Source organism: Schistocerca cancellata, chromosome 2, assembly GCF_023864275.1.
Source record: "Schistocerca cancellata isolate TAMUIC-IGC-003103 chromosome 2, iqSchCanc2.1, whole genome shotgun sequence".
NCBI lineage: Eukaryota > Metazoa > Arthropoda > Insecta > Orthoptera > Acrididae > Schistocerca > Schistocerca cancellata.
In genome coordinates this window covers 1,111,099,420-1,111,113,479 of record NC_064627.1, presented here as the reverse complement: position 1 = coordinate 1,111,113,479, position 14,060 = coordinate 1,111,099,420, and the positions used below count along the sequence as shown (strand labels likewise).

The following is a 14,060-nucleotide window of genomic DNA, read 5'->3' as shown; positions in this document are numbered from 1 at the left end:
CACCGTTGTTTTCCGTCGCCATCTGTCTTTAGTAGAACGAGCAGAACTCTAATTATCAATTTTTACATTGGCGCAGAGAAAACAACGAATGACAAGAAAAGGCCGTTCCCTATCAACGGCTACGCTGTGCATTTCACCCTTACGGGAAGCCAATGATATGCTCCAGGCGAGCATCAAACTAACCAACTTAACACTATGATACGTACGCGCTTTCTACTTCTGGACTGGCACACATATGCTCAATCGTCTCTGGATCGTCAGTAAGTACGTCACATTAGATATTTCTTTTATCACGCTGCTGTAAATTAAAGGGCAGTTTCTTCAACGGCTGTCAGTTCTGCTTCTAGTTACGCAACATCGTCCTAGCAGCACCTACACACTGCGTTCAGATGTGCTCACCTCCGCCCTGGCGTTGAGCGCCTACAGCGCCTTCGCCTTCGGCCTCTGGTGGCAGGAGGGTAGCCGACACATCGCGGCGTGAGTGAAGCACAGCGCAAGGCGGTGGTGGTGTAACGGTCAGCATGGTTGCTTCCCAAGCAGTTGATCCGGGTTCGATTCCCGGCCACCGCACGACACGTACATTTTTCTTCTAGGGATATTCCACGTAACGTAACGCGATCCTCGTAACTGAGAACTGTCGCGTTACGAATAGTTTTCCTTCGCCCCACGTCTCACTCCGTGTAGCCAGTGCGCTAGTCGCCGGATTTCGTTTCACAGCATCGTGTGTCTCCATGTGTCGACTTGTCTCGACTTTGCGAAAGCTGACGCTTGGAAACGGGCATATATGTATAGGGCAGGCGCGAGAAACGACTGTGAGAGACCAAAAAACGACAAACACACGACAGAACCTTTCATTTTATTGTGGCCACAGATTCGCGCCTTAGTGTACCGAGAGGCAAGAGTGGCGTCAGCGTGCTGGACAGCATCATTAACGCTAAGCAGCAACGAAAGCGAAGTAAAAAGGCAAAATGAAAGAAGCCAAATGCAGGTCGAGCTCCCAGCTGGTCACCCATCCAAGTACTAACCACGCCCAACGGTTCTTAACTACAATGAACAGACGAGAACCACTGCACTCAGCGTGCTATGGCCGTTAGCCGCAACGCCGCGAAACGTGCAGACATATTGCTTGTTGTGCATGTCACTTGGTATTTACATGGCAGTGTCTCGCTGGAGGAAGCACTGTCTTTTACGAGAGAAAAATTAAATGGCACTTGCTGCGATCGAATACATGGCCTTTGTGTTCACAGCACGGCGCTCTAACCTACTGAGCTGACGAGCTGTGCAATGGGGCCACGTCAGCAGTCCAATACCCGGTCCACCGGCTCATCCACCTTCGTTACTGCCCTGCCAGTCATTTATACACGTATCTGCTTTCGTTGACTTTTGCTTTCTTGACGCTTGGACCCAAAAAGCACAACACAAAGAAAACGTAAACGCCCTGAGAATAGCCAAGACTCAGCAAACAAAAGTATGTTCGGCTACCGGGAATCGAATCCGGGCCGCCTGGCTGAAAGCCATGTCTCCTAACAGCTTTCCATTCCTTCTGACCGCCAGGCAATCAGACTTGCAGGGCAAGCTCCGTAATCACTGCCATCTCTAATAATATCTCTCGAACCTGTTTGCGCGTAATTTACTTGCTTTCCCGCACGAAGGAAATTGGCAGTTTTGGAATATTTAAAATTCATTGTCAGATGTGGGGTTCGAACCCACGCTCCCTTTCGGGAACCAGAGCTTAAATCTGGCGCCTTAGACCGCTCGGCCAATCTGACGTGCGAGCGCAAATAACGTGCTGCCGTCGTTTCTAGCTTCATCTCCAGAGCCTGACTGCGAAATTTGCTTGTTTTTTCTTGTGTGAAGGAAATACGTTTTTTTAGAGTATTTTAGACGAGTTGTCAGATGTGAGGTTGCACCCCACCCTCACTTTCGGGAACCACAGCTTAAATATGGTGCCTTACACCGTTGTTTTCCGTCGCCATCTGTCTTTAGTAGAACGAGCAGAACTCTAATTATCAATTTTTACATTGGCGCAGAGAAAACAACGAATGACAAGAAAAGGCCGTTCCCTATCAACGGCTACGCTGTGCATTTCACCCTTACGGGAAGCCAATGATATGCTCCAGGCGAGCATCAAACTAACCAACTTAACACTATGATACGTACGCGCTTTCTACTTCTGGACTGGCACACATATGCTCAATCGTCTCTGGATCGTCAGTAAGTACGTCACATTAGATATTTCTTTTATCACGCTGCTGTAAATTAAAGGGCAGTTTCTTCAACGGCTGTCAGTTCTGCTTCTAGTTACGCAACATCGTCCTAGCAGCACCTACACACTGCGTTCAGATGTGCTCACCTCCGCCCTGGCGTTGAGCGCCTACAGCGCCTTCGCCTTCGGCCTCTGGTGGCAGGAGGGTAGCCGACACATCGCGGCGTGAGTGAAGCACAGCGCAAGGCGGTGGTGGTGTAACGGTCAGCATGGTTGCTTCCCAAGCAGTTGATCCGGGTTCGATTCCCGGCCACCGCACGACACGTACATTTTTCTTCTAGGGATATTCCACGTAACGTAACGCGATCCTCGTAACTGAGAACTGTCGCGTTACGAATAGTTTTCCTTCGCCCCACGTCTCACTCCGTGTAGCCAGTGCGCTAGTCGCCGGATTTCGTTTCACAGCATCGTGTGTCTCCATGTGTCGACTTGTCTCGACTTTGCGAAAGCTGACGCGAAAGCTGACGCTTGGAAACGGGCATATATGTAGAGGGCAGGCGCGAGAAACGACTGTGAGAGACCAAAAAACGACAAACACACGACAGAACCTTTCATTTTATTGTGGCCACAGATTCGCGCCTTAGTGTACCGAGAGGCAAGAGTGGCGTCAGCGTGCTGGACAGCATCATTAACGCTAAGCAGCAACGAAAGCGAAGTAAAAAGGCAAAATGAAAGAAGCCAAATGCAGGTCGAGCTCCCAGCTGGTCACCCATCCAAGTACTAACCACGCCCAACGGTTCTTAACTACAATGAACAGACGAGAACCGCTGCACTCAGCGTGCTATGGCCGTTAGCCGCAACGCCGCGAAACGTGCAGACATATTGCTTGTTGTGCATGTCACTTGGTATTTACATGGCAGTGTCTCGCTGGAGGAAGCACTGTCTTTTACGAGAGAAAAATTAAATGGCACTTGCTGCGATCGAATACATGGCCTTTGTGTTCACAGCACGGCGCTCTAACCTACTGAGCTGACGAGCTGTGCAATGGGGCCACGTCAGCAGTCCAATACCCGGTCCACCGGCTCATCCACCTTCGTTACTGCCCTGCCAGTCATTTATACACGTATCTGCTTTCGTTGACTTTTGCTTTCTTGACGCTTGGACCCAAAAAGCACAACACAAAGAAAACGTAAACGCCCTGAGAATAGCCAAGACTCAGCAAACAAAAGTATGTTCGGCTACCGGGAATCGAATCCGGGCCGCCTGGCTGAAAGCTATGTCTCCTAACAGCTTTCCATTCCTTCTGACCGCCAGGCAATCAGACTTGCAGGGCAAGCTCCGTAATCACTGCCATCTCTAATAATATCTCTCGAACCTGTTTGCGCGTAATTTACTTGCTTTCCCGCACGAAGGAAATGGGCAGTTTTGGAATATTTAAAATTCATTGTCAGATGTGGGGTTCGAACCCACGCTCCCTTTCGGGAACCAGAGCTTAAATCTGGCGCCTTAGACCGCTCGGCCAATCTGACGTGCGAGCGCAAATAACGTGCTGCCGTCGTTTCTAGCTTCATCTCCAGAGCCTGACTGCGAAATTTGCTTGTTTTTTCTTGTGTGAAGGAAATACGTTTTTTAGAGTATTTTAGACGAGTTGTCAGATGTGAGGTTGCACCCCACCCTCACTTTCGGGAACCACAGCTTAAATATGGTGCCTTACACCGTTGTTTTCCGTCGCCATCTGTCTTTAGTAGAACGAGCAGAACTCTAATTATCAATTTTTACATTGGCGCAGAGAAAACAACGAATGACAAGAAAAGGCCGTTCCCTATCAACGGCTACGCTGTGCATTTCACCCTTACGGGAAGCCAATGATATGCTCCAGGCGAGCATCAAACTAACCAACTTAACACTATGATACGTACGCGCTTTCTACTTCTGGACTGGCACACATATGCTCAATCGTCTCTGGATCGTCAGTAAGTACGTCACATTAGATATTTCTTTTATCACGCTGCTGTAAATTAAAGGGCAGTTTCTTCAACGGCTGTCAGTTCTGCTTCTAGTTACGCAACATCGTCCTAGCAGCACCTACACACTGCGTTCAGATGTGCTCACCTCCGCCCTGGCGTTGAGCGCCTACAGCGCCTTCGCCTTCGGCCTCTGGTGGCAGGAGGGTAGCCGACACATCGCGGCGTGAGTGAAGCACAGCGCAAGGCGGTGGTGGTGTAACGGTCAGCATGGTTGCTTCCCAAGCAGTTGATCCGGGTTCGATTCCCGGCCACCGCACGACACGTACATTTTTCTTCTAGGGATATTCCACGTAACGTAACGCGATCCTCGTAACTGAGAACTGTCGCGTTACGAATAGTTTTCCTTCGCCCCACGTCTCACTCCGTGTAGCCAGTGCGCTAGTCGCCGGATTTCGTTTCACAGCATCGTGTGTCTCCATGTGTCGACTTGTCTCGACTTTGCGAAAGCTGACGCGAAAGCTGACGCTTGGAAACGGGCATATATGTAGAGGGCAGGCGCGAGAAACGACTGTGAGAGACCAAAAAACGACAAACACACGACAGAACCTTTCATTTTATTGTGGCCACAGATTCGCGCCTTAGTGTACCGAGAGGCAAGAGTGGCGTCAGCGTGCTGGACAGCATCATTAACGCTAAGCAGCAACGAAAGCGAAGTAAAAAGGCAAAATGAAAGAAGCCAAATGCAGGTCGAGCTCCCAGCTGGTCACCCATCCAAGTACTAACCACGCCCAACGGTTCTTAACTACAATGAACAGACGAGAACCGCTGCACTCAGCGTGCTATGGCCGTTAGCCGCAACGCCGCGAAACGTGCAGACATATTGCTTGTTGTGCATGTCACTTGGTATTTACATGGCAGTGTCTCGCTGGAGGAAGCACTGTCTTTTACGAGAGAAAAATTAAATGGCACTTGCTGCGATCGAATACATGGCCTTTGTGTTCACAGCACGGCGCTCTAACCTACTGAGCTGACGAGCTGTGCAATGGGGCCACGTCAGCAGTCCAATACCCGGTCCACCGGCTCATCCACCTTCGTTACTGCCCTGCCAGTCATTTATACACGTATCTGCTTTCGTTGACTTTTGCTTTCTTGACGCTTGGACCCAAAAAGCACAACACAAAGAAAACGTAAACGCCCTGAGAATAGCCAAGACTCAGCAAACAAAAGTATGTTCGGCTACCGGGAATCGAATCCGGGCCGCCTGGCTGAAAGCCATGTCTCCTAACAGCTTTCCATTCCTTCTGACCGCCAGGCAATCAGACTTGCAGGGCAAGCTCCGTAATCACTGCCATCTCTAATAATATCTCTCGAACCTGTTTGCGCGTAATTTACTTGCTTTCCCGCACGAAGGAAATGGGCAGTTTTGGAATATTTAAAATTCATTGTCAGATGTGGGGTTCGAACCCACGCTCCCTTTCGGGAACCAGAGCTTAAATCTGGCGCCTTAGACCGCTCGGCCAATCTGACGTGCGAGCGCAAATAACGTGCTGCCGTCGTTTCTAGCTTCATCTCCAGAGCCTGACTGCGAAATTTGCTTGTTTTTTCTTGTGTGAAGGAAATACGTTTTTTTAGAGTATTTTAGACGAGTTGTCAGATGTGAGGTTGCACCCCACCCTCACTTTCGGGAACCACAGCTTAAATATGGTGCCTTACACCGTTGTTTTCCGTCGCCATCTGTCTTTAGTAGAACGAGCAGAACTCTAATTATCAATTTTTACATTGGCGCAGAGAAAACAACGAATGACAAGAAAAGGCCGTTCCCTATCAACGGCTACGCTGTGCATTTCACCCTTACGGGAAGCCAATGATATGCTCCAGGCGAGCATCAAACTAACCAACTTAACACTATGATACGTACGCGCTTTCTACTTCTGGACTGGCACACATATGCTCAATCGTCTCTGGATCGTCAGTAAGTACGTCACATTAGATATTTCTTTTATCACGCTGCTGTAAATTAAAGGGCAGTTTCTTCAACGGCTGTCAGTTCTGCTTCTAGTTACGCTACATCGTCCTAGCAGCACCTACACACTGCGTTCAGATGTGCTCACCTCCGCCCTGGCGTTGAGCGCCTACAGCGCCTTCGCCTTCGGCCTCTGGTGGCAGGAGGGTAGCCGACACATCGCGGCGTGAGTGAAGCGCAGCGCAAGGCGGTGGTGGTGTAACGGTCAGCATGGTTGCTTCCCAAGCAGTTGATCCGGGTTCGATTCCCGGCCACCGCACGACACGTACATTTTTCTTCTAGGGATATTCCACGTAACGTAACGCGATCCTCGTAACTGAGAACTGTCGCGTTACGAATAGTTTTCCTTCGCCCCACGTCTCACTCCGTGTAGCCAGTGCGCTAGTCGCCGGATTTCGTTTCACAGCATCGTGTGTCTCCATGTGTCGACTTGTCTCGACTTTGCGAAAGCTGACGCGAAAGCTGACGCTTGGAAACGGGCATATATGTAGAGGGCAGGCGCGAGAAACGACTGTGAGAGACCAAAAAACGACAAACACACGACAGAACCTTTCATTTTATTGTGGCCACAGATTCGCGCCTTAGTGTACCGAGAGGCAAGAGTGGCGTCAGCGTGCTGGACAGCATCATTAACGCTAAGCAGCAACGAAAGCGAAGTAAAAAGGCAAAATGAAAGAAGCCAAATGCAGGTCGAGCTCCCAGCTGGTCACCCATCCAAGTACTAACCACGCCCAACGGTTCTTAACTACAATGAACAGACGAGAACCGCTGCACTCAGCGTGCTATGGCCGTTAGCCGCAACGCCGCGAAACGTGCAGACATATTGCTTGTTGTGCATGTCACTTGGTATTTACATGGCAGTGTCTCGCTGGAGGAAGCACTGTCTTTTACGAGAGAAAAATTAAATGGCACTTGCTGCGATCGAATACATGGCCTTTGTGTTCACAGCACGGCGCTCTAACCTACTGAGCTGACGAGCTGTGCAATGGGGCCACGTCAGCAGTCCAATACCCGGTCCACCGGCTCATCCACCTTCGTTACTGCCCTGCCAGTCATTTATACACGTATCTGCTTTCGTTGACTTTTGCTTTCTTGACGCTTGGACCCAAAAAGCACAACACAAAGAAAACGTAAACGCCCTGAGAATAGCCAAGACTCAGCAAACAAAAGTATGTTCGGCTACCGGGAATCGAATCCGGGCCGCCTGGCTGAAAGCCATGTCTCCTAACAGCTTTCCATTCCTTCTGACCGCCAGACAATCAGACTTGCAGGGCAAGCTCCGTAATCACTGCCATCTCTAATAATATCTCTCGAACCTGTTTGCGCGTAATTTACTTGCTTTCCCGCACGAAGGAAATGGGCAGTTTTGGAATATTTAAAATTCATTGTCAGATGTGGGGTTCGAACCCACGCTCCCTTTCGGGAACCAGAGCTTAAATCTGGCGCCTTAGACCGCTCGGCCAATCTGACGTGCGAGCGCAAATAACGTGCTGCCGTCGTTTCTAGCTTCATCTCCAGAGCCTGACTGCGAAATTTGCTTGTTTTTTCTTGTGTGAAGGAAATACGTTTTTTTAGAGTATTTTAGACGAGTTGTCAGATGTGAGGTTGCACCCCACCCTCACTTTCGGGAACCACAGCTTAAATATGGTGCCTTACACCGTTGTTTTCCGTCGCCATCTGTCTTTAGTAGAACGAGCAGAACTCTAATTATCAATTTTTACATTGGCGCAGAGAAAACAACGAATGACAAGAAAAGGCCGTTCCCTATCAACGGCTACGCTGTGCATTTCACCCTTACGGGAAGCCAATGATATGCTCCAGGCGAGCATCAAACTAACCAACTTAACACTATGATACGTACGCGCTTTCTACTTCTGGACTGGCACACATATGCTCAATCGTCTCTGGATCGTCAGTAAGTACGTCACATTAGATATTTCTTTTATCACGCTGCTGTAAATTAAAGGGCAGTTTCTTCAACGGCTGTCAGTTCTGCTTCTAGTTACGCAACATCGTCCTAGCAGCACCTACACACTGCGTTCAGATGTGCTCACCTCCGCCCTGGCGTTGAGCGCCTACAGCGCCTTCGCCTTCGGCCTCTGGTGGCAGGAGGGTAGCCGACACATCGCGGCGTGAGTGAAGCACAGCGCAAGGCGGTGGTGGTGTAACGGTCAGCATGGTTGCTTCCCAAGCAGTTGATCCGGGTTCGATTCCCGGCCACCGCACGACACGTACATTTTTCTTCTAGGGATATTCCACGTAACGTAACGCGATCCTCGTAACTGAGAACTGTCGCGTTACGAATAGTTTTCCTTCGCCCCACGTCTCACTCCGTGTAGCCAGTGCGCTAGTCGCCGGATTTCGTTTCACAGCATCGTGTGTCTCCATGTGTCGACTTGTCTCGACTTTGCGAAAGCTGACGCTTGGAAACGGGCATATATGTAGAGGGCAGGCGCGAGAAACGACTGTGAGAGACCAAAAAACGACAAACACACGACAGAACCTTTCATTTTATTGTGGCCACAGATTCGCGCCTTAGTGTACCGAGAGGCAAGAGTGGCGTCAGCGTGCTGGACAGCATCATTAACGCTAAGCAGCAACGAAAGCGAAGTAAAAAGGCAAAATGAAAGAAGCCAAATGCAGGTCGAGCTCCCAGCTGGTCACCCATCCAAGTACTAACCACGCCCAACGGTTCTTAACTACAATGAACAGACGAGAACCGCTGCACTCAGCGTGCTATGGCCGTTAGCCGCAACGCCGCGAAACGTGCAGACATATTGCTTGTTGTGCATGTCACTTGGTATTTACATGGCAGTGTCTCGCTGGAGGAAGCACTGTCTTTTACGAGAGAAAAATTAAATGGCACTTGCTGCGATCGAATACATGGCCTTTGTGTTCACAGCACGGCGCTCTAACCTACTGAGCTGACGAGCTGTGCAATGGGGCCACGTCAGCAGTCCAATACCTGGTCCACCGGCTCATCCACCTTCGTTACTGCCCTGCCAGTCATTTATACACGTATCTGCTTTCGTTGACTTTTGCTTTCTTGACGCTTGGACCCAAAAAGCACAACACAAAGAAAACGTAAACGCCCTGAGAATAGCCAAGACTCAGCAAACAAAAGTATGTTCGGCTACCGGGAATCGAATCCGGGCCGCCTGGCTGAAAGCCATGTCTCCTAACAGCTTTCCATTCCTTCTGACCGCCAGGCAATCAGACTTGCAGGGCAAGCTCCGTAATCACTGCCATCTCTAATAATATCTCTCGAACCTGTTTGCGCGTAATTTACTTGCTTTCCCGCACGAAGGAAATGGGCAGTTTTGGAATATTTAAAATTCATTGTCAGATGTGGGGTTCGAACCCACGCTCCCTTTCGGGAACCAGAGCTTAAATCTGGCGCCTTAGACCGCTCGGCCAATCTGACGTGCGAGCGCAAATAACGTGCTGCCGTCGTTTCTAGCTTCATCTCCAGAGCCTGACTGCGAAATTTGCTTGTTTTTTCTTGTGTGAAGGAAATACGTTTTTTTAGAGTATTTTAGACGAGTTGTCAGATGTGAGGTTGCACCCCACCCTCACTTTCGGGAACCACAGCTTAAATATGGTGCCTTACACCGTTGTTTTCCGTCGCCATCTGTCTTTAGTAGAACGAGCAGAACTCTAATTATCAATTTTTACATTGGCGCAGAGAAAACAACGAATGACAAGAAAAGGCCGTTCCCTATCAACGGCTACGCTGTGCATTTCACCCTTACGGGAAGCCAATGATATGCTCCAGGCGAGCATCAAACTAACCAACTTAACACTATGATACGTACGCGCTTTCTACTTCTGGACTGGCACACATATGCTCAATCGTCTCTGGATCGTCAGTAAGTACGTCACATTAGATATTTCTTTTATCACGCTGCTGTAAATTAAAGGGCAGTTTCTTCAACGGCTGTCAGTTCTGCTTCTAGTTACGCTACATCGTCCTAGCAGCACCTACACACTGCGTTCAGATGTGCTCACCTCCGCCCTGGCGTTGAGCGCCTACAGCGCCTTCGCCTTCGGCCTCTGGTGGCAGGAGGGTAGCCGACACATCGCGGCGTGAGTGAAGCACAGCGCAAGGCGGTGGTGGTGTAACGGTCAGCATGGTTGCTTCCCAAGCAGTTGATCCGGGTTCGATTCCCGGCCACCGCACGACACGTACATTTTTCTTCTAGGGATATTCCACGTAACGTAACGCGATCCTCGTAACTGAGAACTGTCGCGTTACGAATAGTTTTCCTTCGCCCCACGTCTCACTCCGTGTAGCCAGTGCGCTAGTCGCCGGATTTCGTTTCACAGCATCGTGTGTCTCCATGTGTCGACTTGTCTCGACTTTGCGAAAGCTGACGCGAAAGCTGACGCTTGGAAACGGGCATATATGTAGAGGGCAGGCGCGAGAAACGACTGTGAGAGACCAAAAAACGACAAACACACGACAGAACCTTTCATTTTATTGTGGCCACAGATTCGCGCCTTAGTGTACCGAGAGGCAAGAGTGGCGTCAGCGTGCTGGACAGCATCATTAACGCTAAGCAGCAACGAAAGCGAAGTAAAAAGGCAAAATGAAAGAAGCCAAATGCAGGTCGAGCTCCCAGCTGGTCACCCATCCAAGTACTAACCACGCCCAACGGTTCTTAACTACAATGAACAGACGAGAACCGCTGCACTCAGCGTGCTATGGCCGTTAGCCGCAACGCCGCGAAACGTGCAGACATATTGCTTGTTGTGCATGTCACTTGGTATTTACATGGCAGTGTCTCGCTGGAGGAAGCACTGTCTTTTACGAGAGAAAAATTAAATGGCACTTGCTGCGATCGAATACATGGCCTTTGTGTTCACAGCACGGCGCTCTAACCTACTGAGCTGACGAGCTGTGCAATGGGGCCACGTCAGCAGTCCAATACCTGGTCCACCGGCTCATCCACCTTCGTTACTGCCCTGCCAGTCATTTATACACGTATCTGCTTTCGTTGACTTTTGCTTTCTTGACGCTTGGACCCAAAAAGCACAACACAAAGAAAACGTAAACGCCCTGAGAATAGCCAAGACTCAGCAAACAAAAGTATGTTCGGCTACCGGGAATCGAATCCGGGCCGCCTGGCTGAAAGCCATGTCTCCTAACAGCTTTCCATTCCTTCTGACCGCCAGGCAATCAGACTTGCAGGGCAAGCTCCGTAATCACTGCCATCTCTAATAATATCTCTCGAACCTGTTTGCGCGTAATTTACTTGCTTTCCCGCACGAAGGAAATGGGCAGTTTTGGAATATTTAAAATTCATTGTCAGATGTGGGGTTCGAACCCACGCTCCCTTTCGGGAACCAGAGCTTAAATCTGGCGCCTTAGACCGCTCGGCCAATCTGACGTGCGAGCGCAAATAACGTGCTGCCGTCGTTTCTAGCTTCATCTCCAGAGCCTGACTGCGAAATTTGCTTGTTTTTTCTTGTGTGAAGGAAATACGTTTTTTTAGAGTATTTTAGACGAGTTGTCAGATGTGAGGTTGCACCCCACCCTCACTTTCGGGAACCACAGCTTAAATATGGTGCCTTACACCGTTGTTTTCCGTCGCCATCTGTCTTTAGTAGAACGAGCAGAACTCTAATTATCAATTTTTACATTGGCGCAGAGAAAACAACGAATGACAAGAAAAGGCCGTTCCCTATCAACGGCTACGCTGTGCATTTCACCCTTACGGGAAGCCAATGATATGCTCCAGGCGAGCATCAAACTAACCAACTTAACACTATGATACGTACGCGCTTTCTACTTCTGGACTGGCACACATATGCTCAATCGTCTCTGGATCGTCAGTAAGTACGTCACATTAGATATTTCTTTTATCACGCTGCTGTAAATTAAAGGGCAGTTTCTTCAACGGCTGTCAGTTCTGCTTCTAGTTACGCTACATCGTCCTAGCAGCACCTACACACTGCGTTCAGATGTGCTCACCTCCGCCCTGGCGTTGAGCGCCTACAGCGCCTTCGCCTTCGGCCTCTGGTGGCAGGAGGGTAGCCGACACATCGCGGCGTGAGTGAAGCACAGCGCAAGGCGGTGGTGGTGTAACGGTCAGCATGGTTGCTTCCCAAGCAGTTGATCCGGGTTCGATTCCCGGCCACCGCACGACACGTACATTTTTCTTCTAGGGATATTCCACGTAACGTAACGCGATCCTCGTAACTGAGAACTGTCGCGTTACGAATAGTTTTCCTTCGCCCCACGTCTCACTCCGTGTAGCCAGTGCGCTAGTCGCCGGATTTCGTTTCACAGCATCGTGTGTCTCCATGTGTCGACTTGTCTCGACTTTGCGAAAGCTGACGCGAAAGCTGACGCTTGGAAACGGGCATATATGTAGAGGGCAGGCGCGAGAAACGACTGTGAGAGACCAAAAAACGACAAACACACGACAGAACCTTTCATTTTATTGTGGCCACAGATTCGCGCCTTAGTGTACCGAGAGGCAAGAGTGGCGTCAGCGTGCTGGACAGCATCATTAACGCTAAGCAGCAACGAAAGCGAAGTAAAAAGGCAAAATGAAAGAAGCCAAATGCAGGTCGAGCTCCCAGCTGGTCACCCATCCAAGTACTAACCACGCCCAACGGTTCTTAACTACAATGAACAGACGAGAACCGCTGCACTCAGCGTGCTATGGCCGTTAGCCGCAACGCCGCGAAACGTGCAGACATATTGCTTGTTGTGCATGTCACTTGGTATTTACATGGCAGTGTCTCGCTGGAGGAAGCACTGTCTTTTACGAGAGAAAAATTAAATGGCACTTGCTGCGATCGAATACATGGCCTTTGTGTTCACAGCACGGCGCTCTAACCTACTGAGCTGACGAGCTGTGCAATGGGGCCACGTCAGCAGTCCAATACCTGGTCCACCGGCTCATCCACCTTCGTTACTGCCCTGCCAGTCATTTATACACGTATCTGCTTTCGTTGACTTTTGCTTTCTTGACGCTTGGACCCAAAAAGCACAACACAAAGAAAACGTAAACGCCCTGAGAATAGCCAAGACTCAGCAAACAAAAGTATGTTCGGCTACCGGGAATCGAATCCGGGCCGCCTGGCTGAAAGCCATGTCTCCTAACAGCTTTCCATTCCTTCTGACCGCCAGGCAATCAGACTTGCAGGGCAAGCTCCGTAATCACTGCCATCTCTAATAATATCTCTCGAACCTGTTTGCGCGTAATTTACTTGCTTTCCCGCACGAAGGAAATGGGCAGTTTTGGAATATTTAAAATTCATTGTCAGATGTGGGGTTCGAACCCACGCTCCCTTTCGGGAACCAGAGCTTAAATCTGGCGCCTTAGACCGCTCGGCCAATCTGACGTGCGAGCGCAAATAACGTGCTGCCGTCGTTTCTAGCTTCATCTCCAGAGCCTGACTGCGAAATTTGCTTGTTTTTTCTTGTGTGAAGGAAATACGTTTTTTTAGAGTATTTTAGACGAGTTGTCAGATGTGAGGTTGCACCCCACCCTCACTTTCGGGAACCACAGCTTAAATATGGTGCCTTACACCGTTGTTTTCCGTCGCCATCTGTCTTTAGTAGAACGAGCAGAACTCTAATTATCAATTTTTACATTGGCGCAGAGAAAACAACGAATGACAAGAAAAGGCCGTTCCCTATCAACGGCTACGCTGTGCATTTCACCCTTACGGGAAGCCAATGATATGCTCCAGGCGAGCATCAAACTAACCAACTTAACACTATGATACGTACGCGCTTTCTACTTCTGGACTGGCACACATATGCTCAATCGTCTCTGGATCGTCAGTAAGTACGTCACATTAGATATTTCTTTTATCACGCTGCTGTAAATTAAAGGGCAGTTTCTTC

At 49.6% G+C, this 14,060-nt stretch overlaps 14 non-coding genes across 14 annotated transcripts; 7 read left to right on the top strand and 7 right to left on the bottom strand.

Moving 5' to 3' along the window:
- The first annotated feature begins 498 nt into the window (after nt 1–498).
- Trnag-ccc (transfer RNA glycine (anticodon CCC)) lies at nt 499–570 on the top strand. The gene has a single exon. It is a non-coding gene; the product is annotated as a tRNA-Gly (tRNA).
- A 1,115-nt stretch (nt 571–1,685) lies between these two features.
- Nucleotides 1,686–1,769, bottom strand: Trnal-uaa (transfer RNA leucine (anticodon UAA)). Its single transcript has one exon. It is a non-coding gene; the product is annotated as a tRNA-Leu (tRNA).
- A 683-nt stretch (nt 1,770–2,452) lies between these two features.
- On the top strand, nt 2,453–2,524 carry Trnag-ccc (transfer RNA glycine (anticodon CCC)). Its single transcript has one exon. It is a non-coding gene; the product is annotated as a tRNA-Gly (tRNA).
- A 1,127-nt stretch (nt 2,525–3,651) lies between these two features.
- Trnal-uaa (transfer RNA leucine (anticodon UAA)) lies at nt 3,652–3,735 on the bottom strand. Its single transcript has one exon. It is a non-coding gene; the product is annotated as a tRNA-Leu (tRNA).
- Nucleotides 3,736–4,417: 682 nt separating this feature from the next.
- Trnag-ccc (transfer RNA glycine (anticodon CCC)) lies at nt 4,418–4,489 on the top strand. The gene has a single exon. It is a non-coding gene; the product is annotated as a tRNA-Gly (tRNA).
- A 1,127-nt stretch (nt 4,490–5,616) lies between these two features.
- Nucleotides 5,617–5,700, bottom strand: Trnal-uaa (transfer RNA leucine (anticodon UAA)). Its single transcript has one exon. It is a non-coding gene; the product is annotated as a tRNA-Leu (tRNA).
- A 683-nt stretch (nt 5,701–6,383) lies between these two features.
- On the top strand, nt 6,384–6,455 carry Trnag-ccc (transfer RNA glycine (anticodon CCC)). The gene has a single exon. It is a non-coding gene; the product is annotated as a tRNA-Gly (tRNA).
- Nucleotides 6,456–7,582: 1,127 nt separating this feature from the next.
- On the bottom strand, nt 7,583–7,666 carry Trnal-uaa (transfer RNA leucine (anticodon UAA)). Its single transcript has one exon. It is a non-coding gene; the product is annotated as a tRNA-Leu (tRNA).
- A 683-nt stretch (nt 7,667–8,349) lies between these two features.
- Trnag-ccc (transfer RNA glycine (anticodon CCC)) lies at nt 8,350–8,421 on the top strand. Its single transcript has one exon. It is a non-coding gene; the product is annotated as a tRNA-Gly (tRNA).
- A 1,115-nt stretch (nt 8,422–9,536) lies between these two features.
- On the bottom strand, nt 9,537–9,620 carry Trnal-uaa (transfer RNA leucine (anticodon UAA)). The gene has a single exon. It is a non-coding gene; the product is annotated as a tRNA-Leu (tRNA).
- Nucleotides 9,621–10,303: 683 nt separating this feature from the next.
- On the top strand, nt 10,304–10,375 carry Trnag-ccc (transfer RNA glycine (anticodon CCC)). Its single transcript has one exon. It is a non-coding gene; the product is annotated as a tRNA-Gly (tRNA).
- A 1,127-nt stretch (nt 10,376–11,502) lies between these two features.
- Trnal-uaa (transfer RNA leucine (anticodon UAA)) lies at nt 11,503–11,586 on the bottom strand. The gene has a single exon. It is a non-coding gene; the product is annotated as a tRNA-Leu (tRNA).
- A 683-nt stretch (nt 11,587–12,269) lies between these two features.
- Nucleotides 12,270–12,341, top strand: Trnag-ccc (transfer RNA glycine (anticodon CCC)). Its single transcript has one exon. It is a non-coding gene; the product is annotated as a tRNA-Gly (tRNA).
- A 1,127-nt stretch (nt 12,342–13,468) lies between these two features.
- Nucleotides 13,469–13,552, bottom strand: Trnal-uaa (transfer RNA leucine (anticodon UAA)). Its single transcript has one exon. It is a non-coding gene; the product is annotated as a tRNA-Leu (tRNA).
- Between the last annotated feature and the right edge of the window lie 508 nt (nt 13,553–14,060).